Here is a 17317-nt window from a genome sequence, read left to right as displayed (position 1 = left end):
TTGGGTTTTAATCACAAAATGCACGAAGAACAGAGCCCAACTTAACAACCCGATAGGTGTTGGGTTTTAATCACAAAATGCACGAAGAACAGAGTGTTAAACAGCGACAAGTGTGGCCCGTGGCCCACCATTGTACCGATACTGTCCCAACTTAACAACCCGATAGGTGTTGGGTTTTAATCACAAAAGGCATCGGTACAATTGGGTGAAATCCACCCACTTATAAGTTATATTTTATTTGTCATTTTTCTAATGTGAGATCTTTCCTCTCCAACACGCCCCCTCTAGGTCTACACGTGAAATTAATTAATCCAATTTCCACATTGGAAATTGTGACACAAGTCTCATATCAGAGACTTGGTCAATACAATCCAAGGCCCACATTGGACACTTGGTAAATACAAACCAAGGCCCACATTGGACACTTGGTAATTTCGATGGCAATACAAGGAACCCCAATTTGGGCTCATGATACGTGCCTACGTGGAGACGCAATTGGAGAAGGACCCGCTTTGATACCATGTTAAACAGCGACAATTGTGGCCCGTGGCCCACCATTATACCGATACTGTCTCAACTGGTTTTAATCACAAAAGACCTCGGTACAATTGGGTGAGATCCACCCACTTATAAGTTATATTTTATTTGTCACTTTTCCAATGTGGGATATTTCCTCTCTAACACAGAGGAAACTGCATGAGAAGGATGATCTTGAATAAGTCATCCCCACAGACATTTTAACTAGGTTATTAGTAAATCCTTAACTTTGAATTAGTAGAGTCATTAATTATCTTGAATAAGTCATCCCCTTATAACATTGACTTGTTATCATCTCAGAAACAATCAAATGAAGCATCTCAAAATCAACAACGACACAACAACAACTTAGTCCTAGCTAGGTCGGGGATGATGTAAATGTTGACGTGAATACAATACGACTCAACCAAGTTCATCCAGAAGATTAGTTGATTGATAATATTGCAACCGTTAGTAAAAATTCTGGGCCCCAGCCAATTAATAAGAAGGCCTAAAAAAAAAAAAAAAAAAAAAAAAAAAAAAGAAGGCCTAATTAAGCTCATAATTTTTTATTATTATTATTCTTTTTTATTTATGTTTTTTTTTTTTTTTTTTTTTGAAAGGGTGAATTTTCTTTTTTTGAATAACCGAGTTGTATCCATGCTCATGGTATTAGGCAGATACCAAATTGCTCATATAAATTGCTTGCTTCCATTTTCCTTTTACTGATTCTTTTGTTTTTTATTTCAGAACATTGGCAGACATATGGGTTTGAAAGGTTTGCTTTTTATTCCATTTTCCTAATTAAGCTCATGATTCTTTTGCTTTTTATTTCCGATTTTTAAGTTGATATTCACCACAATCTAGGATTGTCTAGGCACTAAACTGGCAGGTTTGAATAAAAAAGGTGGAGACTACGAACTTACATATTGGGATTGCCACAAGGATCTGAACCATTCCAACTTTCCATGCCGCACTCATGCTGGAGTCCCGTAATAGCATTAACTGCATCAGATTCTTTCCATCAGTACGTTTATAGTTCTTCAGCAATTAATGATCTGAGACTGACTTGAGGAATTCACAATATTACATTCTATAAGTCAATGTCAATCGAAACTCTTTAGTGCTTCTTAAGACAACTGTCTCGTGGACAAGAAGCAGCAAGTACATCTATAAAATGGCTAGTACTGAACAAGTTAACTATGGAAATGCAGAAAGGTGCTATCAAGCAAGCTAAAGAAGAAATATTAAGGCCTGTCATAAACCTATGAACTAAACTGATTAATAACATGATGAAAGATGACATATCTCTAGCTTGAAGTTGGATAAAACTCACTCCTGAACAGTTCCCTCTGCTGCAATAACAAAGAATGGGATTAACAGGAGTAGCCGAAACACAGGAGTGGCACAACGCCCATTACTTCATGGCAAATGGGCATCAAAACCTTCTTAGCTAGTCACCTTACTAGCCAACTTTTGCTGTGTAGAACAAACAATCTGTGAAGAAGCAACTCAGATGCAGCCTATTTAAGTCTATCGAGATATGAACCCTCGGATAGTCCATGGTCAGATTCCAAAACTTTTAAAAAATTTAACCAACTTCCATGTTCAAACCATTGGCCCACAGAAATGGAATTATATTGCTCAAAGAACAGAGGAAACAGCATGAGAAGGATGATCTTGAATAAACCATCCCCAGAAAGGTTTTAACTAAGTTATCAGTACACCCATTAACACGGGATTGGTAGAAAGTCATTACCTTTACGTAGTCATCATCTCTGAAACAATCAAATGAAGCAATTCAAAATCAACAACTGCAACCACACTCCAACAGTAATTAATAATTTAGTCCTAGCTAGCTACTTAGGGGATGATGTAAATGTATACGTGAATACAACATGACAAAATCCAGCAAATTAGTTGATTAATGTTGCAACCATTAGTAAAACGTTTTGGGCCCCAGCCAATTAAGAAAGCCTAATTATGCTCATGACATAGTCACACAGAACTAAAACATACAAAACTAAAACATACAAGTTGAAAGAGTTAGAAATTACAATCAACTACTGGAACTAGAATCCTTGAAAACCTACGGGGCAGTAACTGAGAGATATGCATAGTCATTTACAAAACAAAGTTCTATAGCGCTCCCAAAACAGAGTTCTAGTGCTCACTCTGCAGAGCCTGGTCTCAAACTTGAGACTTATGCCAATGCTGAAAAGTTCCTGGCACAATAACTTGGCCCCATATGGAACATTCAACCTGACAATGTCATCAACAGACTTACAGACCCGGCAATATGGACCCCTGATTCTACTGCCATCAACTGTTCCATCTATCACATTAGCCGCATTTTTTGCATTTCAGGCTGCAGGCATGCATTTCGGAGGAGTCACTAAGAGTGAAAAGGCGTTCATGTAAGTTTGCTGATGCTCCATGGGCTATAAGGCAGTCGCGCTCCATCTCACCAAACTTTACCCCACCAAATCTCTTCCTGTCTGCCACTGGCTGCCGGGTGAGAGGGTGAACTGGCCCAGTGTTCCTGAACTTCACTTTGTCTTCAGACATGCGAATGAGACGTTGATAGAATGTTGAGCCCATAAATATCAGTTGGCGAACCATTTGACCAGTTTGACCACTGTATACTCTCTCATTTCCCCATCTTTGAAATCCAGCTCTGTCAAAGATATTAAGCACTACATGAATCACTCTAATCCAGAAAAGGTGGGAGCAGAAGGTGGGGAGTTCAATAACTAATTAAATATTATTTTCTCAACATAAGAATAATCGTGTAGGTAACCATGTAAATTCCACTTGGAAAAGAATGGATAACTGAAAAATGAAGAGACAAAACAGTGGTACTTGGTACCATAGTAGCAAAATACATTACATTTTGCAAGGTTCATGGCACGAACATACTAGAGTCAAGACACACAGTACTGAACACTTTTTCACGTTCTTTTAATTTTGCTAGTTTTTATAAAACAGAAGAAAACCACTCTTTTATAGTGGCAAACATGTAATAAAAGTCCAGACGTGATGTAGACTCAGCAACATTGCCAAAAATCGAAGAAGTAAATGTCTCATCACAACACATAATATACAACTCAACTCAACAAACCTCAAATCCAAGCAAGTTTGTCAACTTTACGGCACCCCAGGAACAACCATTAACAGATTCACATTTATTCAACTGACAAAGGTTTCTTATGATCAAATTTTGACCCTCTTTTTCATATGGATGACTGGTTGTTTAAATTTCCTATAATACTTCTCATTTTCGAAATTGAGGAAAGACAGGCAATAAATTTTGCAGGCACGTCCATAGAGAAACGCATTTCAAAGAAGCCACCACAGAAATGCAGGTTTCCAGTGTGGTTCAAAGAAGTCAGATCCCCCATTGAATTGTCAAATATAAAATAAAGTTAAAAGTCATATGAATAGAACGAAGAGTTACCTATGAAGCTGATCTGTGATGTCATCAACAGAGGGAGTAGAGAAAGGAGTTGCATATCTCATTAAGCCACCACAGGCAATCCCCTTCCCTAAAGCAGCCTCTAGGAGTTGACCAGGAGTTTGTCGTGAAGGAAATGCACGTGGATTAATTAAAATATCTGGAACTATTCCCTGTATTGTGAAAGGGAAGTTCTCTTCAGACTCCAAAAATCCTAGGACACCCTTCTGCCCGTGCATGCTTGAGAACTTGTCTCCAAGACAGGGAGAACGAACCTAAGCCAAAAAATTATAAATGTCATTAGTCTATGGAATTTGGTTTCACATAAGTAAAAACAGAAGGCAATAGGCAGGCGATATACAACACACTAATCGATGTCAAATTCATCTGCAGAAGATTACAGGCATTTTGCTGCCATCTTCCACACACATGATATATTAACCACAAACCACACTGCACCCCAAAATACATAAGTTTATATGCATTTGAAGATATGCGGCAATGTAAATAGATGTCTAAGATAACATATGAAATCAACTGCATAGGAAAACATACCTGTCTTAAGGATACAACACTAAAATTTTTTCCCTCGTCATTAGAGGAAAGTACAACCTTATGAACGTTTCCTCTTTCAGTATGCCCCAGTTTGATGCTATGAATAGTACCAGATTCACTGCACATTATTATAATAATATCACCACTCTGCAGATATGCACCTATACAGGGGAATCCAACATCATCGAGGCTGTCAACACTTCCAAATTTACTCTGTATTTTGCCAAAATTTATACAGTCATCTGGCTTCCTCCTTTTTCCCAATGAGAACGTACTTGTTTTAAACTTCAGCCTTGTAGCTCCGTACGTGCTAAGATTTGAACATACCACGTTGCACAGATGCGCGGTTCATCACAATAGAATCTTCTTGGTTATATCCTAGGTGCACATTGACCGCAACAATTGCATTTTGGCCATTAAAGTATTCAGGCTTGGGCATAACTCTGTTATGGCTCACTGGGTTTCCTGGTTGGCCAAGGCAATCAGATACCATAGTATGAAAAAGCGGCCTCAGAGGGTAGTGTAGTTGGTGAGACAGAGTATCCACTCTGTGGTTAGGATTTGTAGTAGAAAAACCAATGGCCTGCTGAGAGTGCTTCTGAGACTGGTATAGAACCCTCCTTGCATGATCATGGTTTGAAAAGGGAACGAAACCACAACTCAAGCCTAACAAAAATGACAGGTCCAGTTCACAGTGTGTGTACTTGACTGCTGACTTCCGCTTGTCTTCCATAAATAGATGCTTGACGTCCCATGCTGTACAGCAATCCTCTTCTTCTTATGCTCCAATGAGCTCCATTATTCCATTAATTGCCAAGAAGATCTTGGAACGTGTGTTTTTTCCCTTTTGATGCTTTAATCTTATTCAAATTCTTAACTACCAGGAAAGGACGCAGAATCCTTCCGGCATCAGAATATATGCGTACTTCCCGGAGCTGCTCATCTCTTTTGATTTCCACCTAAGACTGTTAATTATCCAGACCAAATTCAAAGAATGTTCATGAATGATCTATTGGTTCTAGAATAATATATTCTAGTTTCCCACAAGGAATTTATGAGGGGTCAAACATCTCTTGGTTCTAGAGTTTGAAGTGCTTGGACCAAGATGAATGTGGAAGATTCATGAAGGAGCATTAAATGAAGGTGGTTGAATGGAGCATTAATGAAGTCATCTAGAGAGTTCCTCCTTGTTGTATATAAGGAGAGGTCATTTGCCCATTCCAATTAAGTCTCATCTGATCCAATCCAATCACATCTTCATCCAAGTTGAGAGTGAAGAGTGTCCACTCCAAGTTGAGAGTGTTGTAGTTGTTAGGTAGCAAAACAAGTGTGAGAGAGAGAGTTTCCTTCAAGTAGTATTCTTGAAGTTGTGTATCTCTTGTACCCACCTTATCATAGTGGAAGTTCTTGTTGTTGCTGCCCCGTGGACGTAGGCACCTTGCCGAACCACGTTATATCCGGTGTTCTCTTTCTTTTACCCCTTTATTTCTTTGCATATTATCCTTTTGTGGTTGGGGTTATTATTTCCATTCTATTAATTTTCCCAACAGTGGTATCAGAGCCCTTGGTTCGTGAGGGGCGTTAGAATGGAAGGTTCAAGGAGTACCATGATCCGACTTAACCACTCTAATTGGATTACATGGAAGCCGAGAATGGAGGATATTCTCTATTGCAAAGATTTACATGAGCCAATCGAAGGAGAGGAGGCCAAGCCAGAAGAGACCTCGGATGCGAATTGGACGAAGATGAACCGCAAAGCCATTGGTCATATCCGCGAATGGGTGGATGATAGTGTATTCCACCATGTGTCCAAAGAAACCAACGCACATGAATTGTGGTTGAAGTTGGAGTCCTTGTTTGAGAAGAAGACTGCTGCCAAGAAAGCATTTTTAATCAAGGAGCTTGTAAACATGAAGTACAAAGATGGTGTTAGAGTAACCGAGCACCTCAACAACTTCCAAAGTACAATCAATCAATTGGCCACGATGGACATGAAGATTGATGATGAGTTGCAAGCCTTATTGCTATTGGGATCGTTGCCGGACAATTGGGAAACCTTCGTTGTAACTGTAAGTAATTCCGCTTCAAATGGTGTATTGTCTATGGATAATGTTAAGAGTAACATGTTGAATGAAGAAACTAGAAGAAAATCTTCAAGCTCCGACAATACCCAAGTCTTTGTGGCGGAGAATAGAGGAAGGAGCAAAAGTAGAGGTCCCAAAGGCCATGGAAGGAGTGTAAGCAGATCGAGGACAAGATTCAATGGAAAGTGTCATCATTGTGGTATTTTTGGCCACATGAAGAAGAATTGCAACAAGTTGAAGAAGGATCCAAAGGAGGGTCGAGATGGCAATACTCATCAACCCAAGGATGACACGAAAAACACTGCAGCTTCCGTGTCTCATGATGAGTGTGAGTTCCTTTGTCTTGAAGGTGAATGTCTACATGTTGATGATTGTCCCGGTGTTGCATGGGTCGTTGATTCCGGAGCCTCTTTCCATGCCACTCCACACTTGGAGTACTTCACTACATACAAAGGTGGTGACTTTGGGATTGTGAAGATGGGCAACGATGGCTACTCCAAGATTTCAGGAATTGGAGATATTTGTTTTGAGACCGTTTTGGGCAACAAGCTTGTGTTGAAAGATGTTAGACATGTTCCAGGTCTACGTCTCAATTTGATGTCAACCGGTGTGCTTGATCGACAAGGGTTTCATCATCATGGAGGTGATCAAAAGTGGAGGCTTACCAAGGGATCACTAGTGGTTGCTAGAGGGAAGTTGTGTTGTACCCTCTACAAGACATATGGCAAGATATGCAAAGGAGAGTTGAATGTTGTAGATGATTCTTCTCCAAGTTTATGGCACAAGCGGCTAGGCCACATAAGTGAGAAGGGATTGCAAGTTTTGGCAAAGAAGTCTCTAATTCCCTTTGCCAAAGGTACCTCACTTGACCCTTGTGATTATTGTTTATTTGGTAAGCAACATAAAGTTAGTTTCACAAGAACATTTACAAGGAAAGAAAATGTATTAGACCTAGTACACTCAGATGTATGTGGCCCCATGGAAGTTGAATCACTAGGTCATAATAAATATTTTGTCACTTATATTGATGATGCTTCACGAAAGGTTTGGATTTATTTGTTGAAATCAAAAGACCAGGTGTTCCAAACTTTTAAGGAGTTCCATGCCATGGTGGAGAGGGAGACAGGAAGAACCCTCAAAAGTATCCGTAGTGACAATGGCGGAGAGTACACTTCGAACGAGTTCAGAGATTATTGTTCGAAGCATGGCATCAAACACAAGAAGACAATTCCTGGCACCCCACAACATAATGGTGTAGCAGAGAGGATGAACCGCACTATTCTAGAAAAAGTGAGAAGCATGCTGAAGACGGCCAACCTGGCAAAAGAGTTTTGGGGTGAAGCAGTGACAACCGCATGTTACCTTATCAACCGAACACCATGTGTACCGTTGGGCTTGGAGACTCCCGAAGGCGTGTGGACCGGTAAAAGTGCTTCATATTCCCACTTGAGGGTGTTTGGGTGCAAAGCATTTGTACATGTACCAAAGGAGCAAAGATCAAAGCTAGATGACAAGTCCATGCCATGCATCTTTCTTGGGTATGGCAATGAAGAGATGGGCTACCGGTTGTGGAATCCAAAGACCAAGAAGTTATTCAGAAGCAGAGATGTGGTGTTCCATGAAGGTCAAACCATTGCGGATTTTGACAAAAAGGAAGTAGAACATGCAGACCGCCTCACCTACGATTCATCACCACTTCTACAAGAACCTAGTGACAAAACTCAAGATATGGTAAATGAAGATATGGGGGAAGCAGAAGCAGAAGCAGAAGCAGAAGCAGAAGCAGCAGAACCTGAAGATAATGATCAGGAGGATCATGATCATGGGGAGCCTAATCAGGGGGAGCAGCTAGAAAATGCCCAAGTACCAGTTCGAAGATCCAACAGAGTGCCAAAGCCAAGTACCAAGTATCCTTCTTCACAATATATTTTGGTCACTAGTGATGGAGATGATCCATATTCCAAATACATTCTATTGACCAATGATGGGGAGCCTGAATGTTTTGAGGAGGCAAAAACTCATGCAGACAGTGATAAGTGGATGTCGGCGATGAAGTCTGAAATGGAGTCCTTATTGAAGAATGGCACCTATGAGTTGGTGGAGCTTCCTAAAGGCAGAAAAGCACTCAAAAATAAATGGGTGTTTAAGTTGAAGAGAGATGAGAATGAACAGTTAACAAAGTTCAAGGCTCGCTTGGTTGTGAAAGGTTTTGGGCAGAAGGAAGGAGTAGATTTTGACGAGATCTTCTCACCAGTTGTCAAGATGACTTCTATCAGAGTTATTTTGGGCATGGCTGCTAGCATGGATCTTGAGGTGGAGCAATTAGATGTGAAAACGGCATTTCTTCATGGTGATTTGGAAGAAGAAATATACATGGAGCAACCAAAAGGTTTTGAGGTTGAGGGAAAAGAGCACATGGTTTGCAAGTTGAAGAAAAGTTTATATGGGCTTAAGCAAGCGCCGAGGCAATGGTACAAGAAATTTGACTCATTCATGGTGGGTCATGGGTACAAGAGAACTGATGCAGATCCATGTGTTTATATCCAGCGGTTTACTGGAGGTAATTTCATAATTTTGTTGCTCTATGTTGATGATATGTTGATTGTGGGCCAAGATGTTTCTATAATTCGCAAGTTGAAAGCAAATTTATCAAAGTCATTTGACATGAAAGACTTAGGGCCAGCTAAGCAGATTTTGGGCATGGAGATTGCTCGTGATAGGAAAGCGAAGAAATTATGGCTGTCACAAGAGAGGTATGTTGAACGGGTGCTTGAAAGGTTCAACATGAAAGAAGCTAAACCAGTAAGCTCACCTCTAGGAAATCATTTCAAGTTAAGCAGAAGTTTATGCCCAACTACACAAGTGGAGAAAGACAAGATGGCAGGTATCCCTTATTCATCAGCTGTTGGTAGTCTTATGTATGCCATGGTATGCACCCGCCCTGATATTGCACGTGCAGTTGGTGTTGTTAGTAGATATCTTTCTAATCCTGGCAGAGAGCATTGGGAAGCTGTCAAATGGATACTCAAATATTTGAGGGGCACCTCAAAGTTGTGTTTGTGTTTTGGTGGTTCAGGACCAGTCTTGGAAGGTTTCACAGATGCAGATTTGGCAGGAGACCTTGATAATAGAAAGTCCACTTCTGGATACTTATTTACATTTTCTGGGGGAGCTGTGTCATGGCAGTCCAAGTTACAGAAGTGTGTTGCCTTATCCACCACAGAATCTGAGAATATAGCAGCAAATGAAGCTGGCAAGGAAATTATATGGCTGCAAAGGTTCGTTCAAGAATTGGGTGTGAAGCAAGAAAATTCTGTGGTGCATTGTGATAGTCAGAGTGCTATTCACTTGAGCAAAAATTCAATGTACACCCTCGCACTAAGCACATTGATCATCGCTATCATTGGATTCGAGATGTAGTGTCAAAGAAGTTTTTCCAATTGAGGAAAATTCACACCAACAAAAATATTTCTGATATGTTGACTAAAGTGGTTCCACAGCAGAAGTTGGAGTATTGCAGCAAGTCCGCTGGGATGGACTTCAAGTAGAAGTCTCACTTCGCATTTCCCCGGATTGGTCTGGAGGGGGAGATTGTTAATTATCCAGACCAAATTCAAAGAATGTTCATGAATGATCTATTGGTTCTAGAATAATGTATTCTAGTTTCCCACAAGGAATTTATGAGGGGTCAAACATCTCTTGGTTCTAGAGTTTGAAGTGCTTGGACCAAGATGAATGTGGAAGATTCATGAAGGAGCATTAAATGAAGGTGGTTGAATGGAGCATTAATGAAGTCATCTAGAGAGTTCCTCCTTGGTGTATATAAGGAGAGGTCATTTGCCCATTCCAATTAAGTCTCATCTGATCCAATCCAATCACATCTTCATCCAAGTTGAGAGTGAAGAGTGTCCACTCCAAGTTGAGAGTGTTGTAGTTGTTAGGTAGCAAAACAAGTGTGAGAGAGAGAGTTTCCTTCAAGTAGTATTCTTGAAGTTGTGTATCTCTTGTACCCACCTTATCATAGTGGAAGTTCTTGTTGTTGCTGCCCCGTGGACGTAGGCACCTTGCCGAACCACGTTATATCCGGTGTTCTCTTTCTTTTACCCCTTTATTTCTTTGCATATTATCCTTTTGTGGTTGGGGTTATTAGTTCCATTCTATTAATTTTCCCAACAAAGACAATACCATTGCCAAAGATTAGTAAAAAGACAGGAGAATAGAAAAGGTGCGAAGGGAATTAACCCATGCAACTGTCATTTGATAGCTTTTTTAGAATCAAAGCAGATAACTTCTGATGTATATATGCCTTGGAATGAATCGAGAGAAGAAATACACAAAGAAAAAGCTTTTAGCCTTTTAAGATAATAAGAAAACATATGCCCCTAAAGCTGTTATATAACACAGTATCATCCAAATTCACTTTTTATACATCATAGTTCAATTAATTTGAAAAATTGCAGCACAATGAAATCATGGCGATCAAATAAAAGTAGGCAATGTGAATTCTGAACAGGAGAAAACCTGATGTAGCAACTTTTTCCTGCGTCTCAATGTCCTTAGTTTCGTGACAAAATCATGTGAATCTTCACAAACGCCAACCCAATCCCCATTGAGAAAAACTTTATTCTTCCCATCAAGTGATGTGGAAGTATCATCTACCACGAGAAAAACTCGGGCAATATGGGCTCCAATATGTTTGTACTTACCAGTGCAGTGGCAGTCAAATTTTTCACATACAAGTCCACAATTCACACCATCTGGGGTTGAGATAAAACAAACCCTACCCCAGTGAGAAGGATGCCTGCATCCACAAGCTTCTGTTATCCACAGTTCTGTAAAAAATTATCCCAATAGCGAAAAAGATAAATTAATAAACAAAAATAAAAATTAGGGCTAAATACAAATTACTACCTTGTGGTTTAGGTCCAAAATCAATTCAGTCCCTGAACTTCTAATTTCATCAAAAACACCCCTGCACTTTCAATTTTGATCTAATAGGTCCAATTTGTTAGTTTTCCGACAATTGAGTTATTTAACTTGTTAATGTGGATCATATATGGCCTATGTTTTATGATGTGGTGTCGAGGTGGTCTGCCTTGTCAATTTAGGAGTGAGTCCTACTATTAAAAATAAATAGTTTTTCAACAAATAATCCAACTATTTGAAAGAATATTAACGAATTGGACCTATTAGATCAAAATTGAAAGTGCAGGGGTGTTTTTGATGAAATTAGAAGCCCAGGGACTGAATTGATTTTGGACCTAAACCACAGGGTACTAACTAGTATTTAGCCCTAAAAATTAAGACACCCTAGACTAAACACATGCAACTATTATTGGTGTGATATATATATATGTTCAAGTAAAACCCTCATTTGTGTTTGGCCCAAACTCTAGGTTACTTGACCTAGTGATAATAGGGTTTAATTAGAAGAATCTAAAGATTATCTTTCCTTGTATGATTCAGACTCTATGCATTGTAATCCTCTATATAAAGAGGCCCCTATTATTAATGAGAATACACAGCGATTTCCTCTCAATTTCAGTTTCTCTATAACACGTTATCAGCACGAAGCCCTAACCCTGAAACAAATAGCCAAACCTTGATTCAAGAAGCTAAAAACCTTGAATCCGAATACAAAACCTTGAAGACTTTTCTGCCTCCACCTCACACCTTGAAGAGCTCGATTCCAGGAGTCCAGAACCGGCGGCGTCATCCCAAGAACCGGCCGGAAACCTACTGAACCGGCCACCGGAAGCTCCATACAACTTGTAGCAAATATTCCACCGGTTCACCATCTTCCGGACCTCCAATTTTCACCAAATTTTGGTATCAGAAGTCCATTGATCTGAAGTTTCAGGAACTGGAAGAAAAGGTCCAAAAAACCGGCCTAAAAAGACGTGAACCGGCCACCTGAGCAGCTGCATCTTGAACCGGCAGAAAAGAAAGAAAAGGAAAAAAAAAAAGGGAGAAGAAGCTTGGCCCAGAAAGAAAGAAGATGGAGCCCAGCCCAAAGAAGAAAAGCCCATTGACCTGACCCGACCCACTGACACACCTGACCCACCGCCACGTCATCTTCCACGTCAGCACAGCCACATCAGCGACAACGACACCTCATCCTGACAGGTCAGCATCAGTGCCACGTCAGCCTCCAGTCAACCCTCTGGTCAACGCCGGTCAACCTTCTGGTCAACGCAGGTCAACCACTTTCCGGCAGTTTTCCGGCGACTTTTTCCGACCATTTTTCCGGCCAAATTTTCCGGCGACCTATTTTGAGGAATTTTTTACTAAACGTTCCCTTTTTTTTAGAGTTTTTAAATTCAATTTCTCTTCTTTTTCGGGGACTTGCAACCTCCCTTCTTTTACCCCCTTTTCTTTATCATAGGGGAGACCAAATTAAGCCGAACTGTGGGGGTTCGTGCTCACTCCAAGCTTGGAGCTTGTAGAGTCCTCCAAACTTAGAGTTTGTTGAGATAAAACGATCGACCGCAAACATCATTGTTTCGATCTAATCCAACCCCTCTTGGAATCGAATTTCTTGGAAGCGACTACGCTCGGAAATTCTTAATTTCTTGGAAGCGACTACGCTCAGAAATTTTATATGTTTTCGTGGTAGCCTTTCACGCTCCGAAACTAACCCTAATTTCTTGTTCTCTTTCAGGATGAGTAACCTGAACAAATTGGACTTTGCTCCATTGGGAATAACTGGCTCTGAATATCACAGGTGGGTTCGTGATGTCCGCCAGCATCTCATGGCCGATGGAATCCTGGATACGATTCTCGAGCCTAGCCAGGACGTGCTAACTGTTGAGCAAGCTCAAGCTTTGGAAGCAAATAGAGCAGCCTTAGAGGCAAATAAGGCGAAAGTCATCATCCTAATGACTCGTCATATGGATGATTCGCTCCAGTACGAGTGTATGAATGAAGAAGACCCCAGAAGGCTTTAGGTCTCACTCGAAGAAAGATTTGGCAACGTCCGTGACTCCCTGCTTCCTGACCTAGAAGTGAGATGGCATAGCCTCCGCTTCTGTGATTTCAAGTAAGTTCTTGACTACAACTCGGAAGCACCTCGCATTAAATCCTTAATGGAATTCTGTGGTAAAGAGATCACAGATGCGATGTTGATTGAGAAGACTCTCTCTACGTTCCCCGTCTCTGCATTGATGGTTGCTAAGAACTATCGATTCGATGTTAATGCAAGACGGATCACAAGGTTTCATGAGCTCATTGGAGCTATAAATGTCGCTGAAAAGCATGACAATATCCTTGTGAAGAACTATAATTCGAGATCCGTGGAAACAGAGCATATTCCGGAATCCAATTATAGTCGCACCTCTAAGAGAGGGCGCCAAGAGTGAAACCCTAATCTTAGGGATATTTCTGGACGTTCTAGTCCATATAATCGCTCTACTTGGGAAGGTAACCGCCAAAATAGGCGAACACGAAACCGAAGAGGTAAACGTGGAAAGAGAGAGGGAGGCAACGCCTCTGGCCATATTGGTGGCGCCACCAACACTAAGAGCCATCTAAATGACGCTTTCAAAGCGCCTCAATCAATGGAGTTCGAGCAAAGAGATGTATGTTCTCGATGTGGAGTGTCTGATCATTGGACACACATTTGTAGAGCTCGTGAAGAACTTGTCACCGCCTACAAAGCATATTGTGAAGCAAGAGAAGCTCACTATGTGGAACCAGAAGATCAAGAAGATGATCTAGAGTGAAGGGTTGAAGACTCCAAATCTGGCTGGGATCAATAGATCGCCAATTCTGTTTTAAGTCTTTATTTTTCCAAGAGATGTAATAGGCAATTGCCATATACTTTGTAGTAAATGCCAATGGTTTAGTCTTTCTTCAAAGTAGGCTCACCCAAAGTAAGTGTGATGTCTAGGAAGGTTCTGAGATTAGTGGTACTTAAGCGAGCCCTGCTCCACCGACATCTCTCTACTCACCTGGTCACATTTATTTTGGAATTACCAAAAGAAGTTAGACGACTACCATTGTTTTGCATTAGCTAGCATTTGGATTAGATTCTCCTAATGGTTAAGAGACAATGATGTACTCTGTTGGCTTACGAATAAAATTTTGAGTTCTTTTCATTATGACTCCATTTTGATTCTGAGCATATGACTTTGTGACTACGATGGCTGGGCCATCAGTATTAATTCAAGGACATGGACTAGCCCAAGTTCCACTTGCCAAATGGCACCTTGATTACTGTCACAGAAACTCTCTACGCTCTTAGGGCAAATCGTACCCTATGAATAGCCAACAAAATTCCATGCGAAAATGCATGTAGAGAACGGAAATGAGTTCCTTTGCAATACCTTTAATGATTGCGAAGAAAGGCGCATCTTAGAGAAGTTTATGTGTCTCTCTAGTGGACTCTATGTCACTATTCGAGCTATTAATCCAATAAAAATTATGAGAGAAGATCTCTTGGATTTAGACACATATTGACTTTGTCACGACAGGATAGATCATCCTAGTCATGATATGATGATCCGTCTACAAAAGACTTCACACGGACATCTTTTCTCTCCAGCGAAATGAAGCATGAATCAAAAGTTGATTCCTAGACTAAGTGTGACCGACGCTGCTGCCTAGGGCACCGCCTCCGTCCACCACCAGCCTAGGGCTGGCGTAGTCCCTATCCATGACGCCATGGATGGCGTCCATCATGGTGATGGCGCCCCAGGTGATGCTGCAATCACCAACTTGCTTCAGAATAGCGTTTCAGACGCTCAGGCCTAACCAAAATTCTCATTGGTTGCTTCTTAAGCCTCTCGCTCGTTTTACAAAGCCCGTTCCTTAGGGAAATTAGGACTGAGACCGTCCTATGCAAAGGATATGAAAATACTCATTATGTTCTTACATAGAATCTGTGGGGATTCTGTGGACTAGTTCAACCAACTTGCGGACGTTTAAATATCTTATGATATTGGTTGACACGCAAACACGTTGGTCACGTGTTGTGCCATTGTCCGCTTGTAAATGCTGCTTATGCTACACTCCTAGCAAATATCATATGACAACGGGCTCACTCCCCGGATCATCCTAATTCCGTCAATTGAACTTGACGATGCTAGAGAGTTTACATCGAAGACTTTCGATGGTTATTGTATTGGGACTGATGTTGGACATCATATTCCCATGAACACACCTAAATGGTCTCGCGGAAACGACTACGATGGTCTTCCGGACATTGGTAATGCGCACCAATTTCCTTATATCCGCTTGGGGTGATGCAATATCGCATGCAGCTATGCTAATTCGTCTACGACCCACCGCCACTCAATCTACCTCTGCATTACAGCTAGTGACTGGGTACAAGTATCGTACTTACGCATTTTTAAGTGTGCCATTTATGTGCCAATTGCGCCGCCACAACGCTCTATAATGGGTCCTTACAGGCGAATGAGCAACTCAGTTGGATTTGAGACTCCAACAATCGTCCGCCACTTAATGCCCTTGCATGGCGATCTCCTTACCGCTAGATTTGCGGATGTCACTTTGATGAGACAATCTTCCCGTCGTTAGGGGGAGATAAGAACACAGATGTTCAGCAAGAACGACATGAATTGTCGTGGCCTGTCCCCACTATGTCTTATCTCGATCCCTACTAAAGTGACGAGATCACACAAATATGCTGCAAACATGCCTGCAAGGATGGACGTCCCTACGAGAGGACGTAGCGCCACCCTACACGAAGGTAGGCATGGCGCCAATGCCAAAGAGAGTGGCACTCTAGCGTTACAGGCCATGACCCCAGCTAGGATGCGTGGGAGGCCCGTGGGTTCGAAGGATACTTTGGCACACTCCAATCCTTTGATCATCGATACTCAAAATCCGTCTCATGAGTATCTTCCGGGTTATGGTTATCGTTGAGGGACACCTCAACGTCAGAACCTATTCCTGAGAATATAGAGCTCTATGAAACTTACACTAGTGTACATGAGACGTGGGATAGAAACTCCATCATGATTGATGATGTAGTTGCGCATTTCATTGCGCATGAGTTTGTTGAGTCTGATGACATCGAACCACGCTCCGTTGATGAATGAATGCCAACGTAGAGAGAAATCTGACCTAAATGGAAAGATGCGATCCAGGTTAAGTTGGATTCTCTAACGAAGAGGAAGGTTTTTGAGCCAGTGATGCCAACACCTCCTGACATAAAACCTATTGACTAATGGGTCTTCGTTAGAAAGCGTAGTGAGAAAAAGAGATGGTAATCTCGCCTTATGGCGCAAGGCTTCTCATAAAACTCTCTGGAATCGACTACGATGAGACATATTCTCTCGTAATAGATGTCATTGCACTCCATTACCCTGTCAGTTTGGTAGTTTCCGAAGGGCTAAATACTAGTTAGTACCCTGTGGTTTAGGTCCAAAATCAATTCAGTCCCTGGACTTCTAATTTCATCAAAAACACCCCTGCACTTTCAATTTTGATCTAATAGGTCCAATTCGTTAATATTCTGTTATGGATTCAAGTTATGGTTGGATTATTTGTTGAAAAACTATTTATTTTTAATAGTATGACTCACTCCTAAATTGACTATGCAGACCACCTCGACACCACATCATAAAACATAGGCCATATATGAGCCACATTAACAAGTTAAATAACTCAATTGTCGGAAAACTAACAAATTGGACCTATTAGATCAAAATTGAAAGTGCAGGGGTGTTTTTGATGAAATTGGAAG

The 17317-nt window shown here is 41.1% G+C and overlaps 1 pseudogene; it reads right to left on the bottom strand.

Moving 5' to 3' along the window:
- Window positions 1-2636: 2636 nt before the first annotated feature.
- LOC133730770 (DNA-directed RNA polymerases IV and V subunit 2-like) overlaps window positions 2637-17317 on the bottom strand; it is a 34242-nt pseudogene continuing 19561 nt past the window's right edge.

The sequence above is a fragment of the Rosa rugosa genome, chromosome 2 (assembly GCF_958449725.1).
Source record: "Rosa rugosa chromosome 2, drRosRugo1.1, whole genome shotgun sequence".
Taxonomy (NCBI): Eukaryota; Viridiplantae; Streptophyta; class Magnoliopsida; order Rosales; family Rosaceae; genus Rosa; species Rosa rugosa.
Note: the sequence above shows the minus strand (reverse complement) of the source record. Positions and strands in the feature narration are given on the sequence as shown.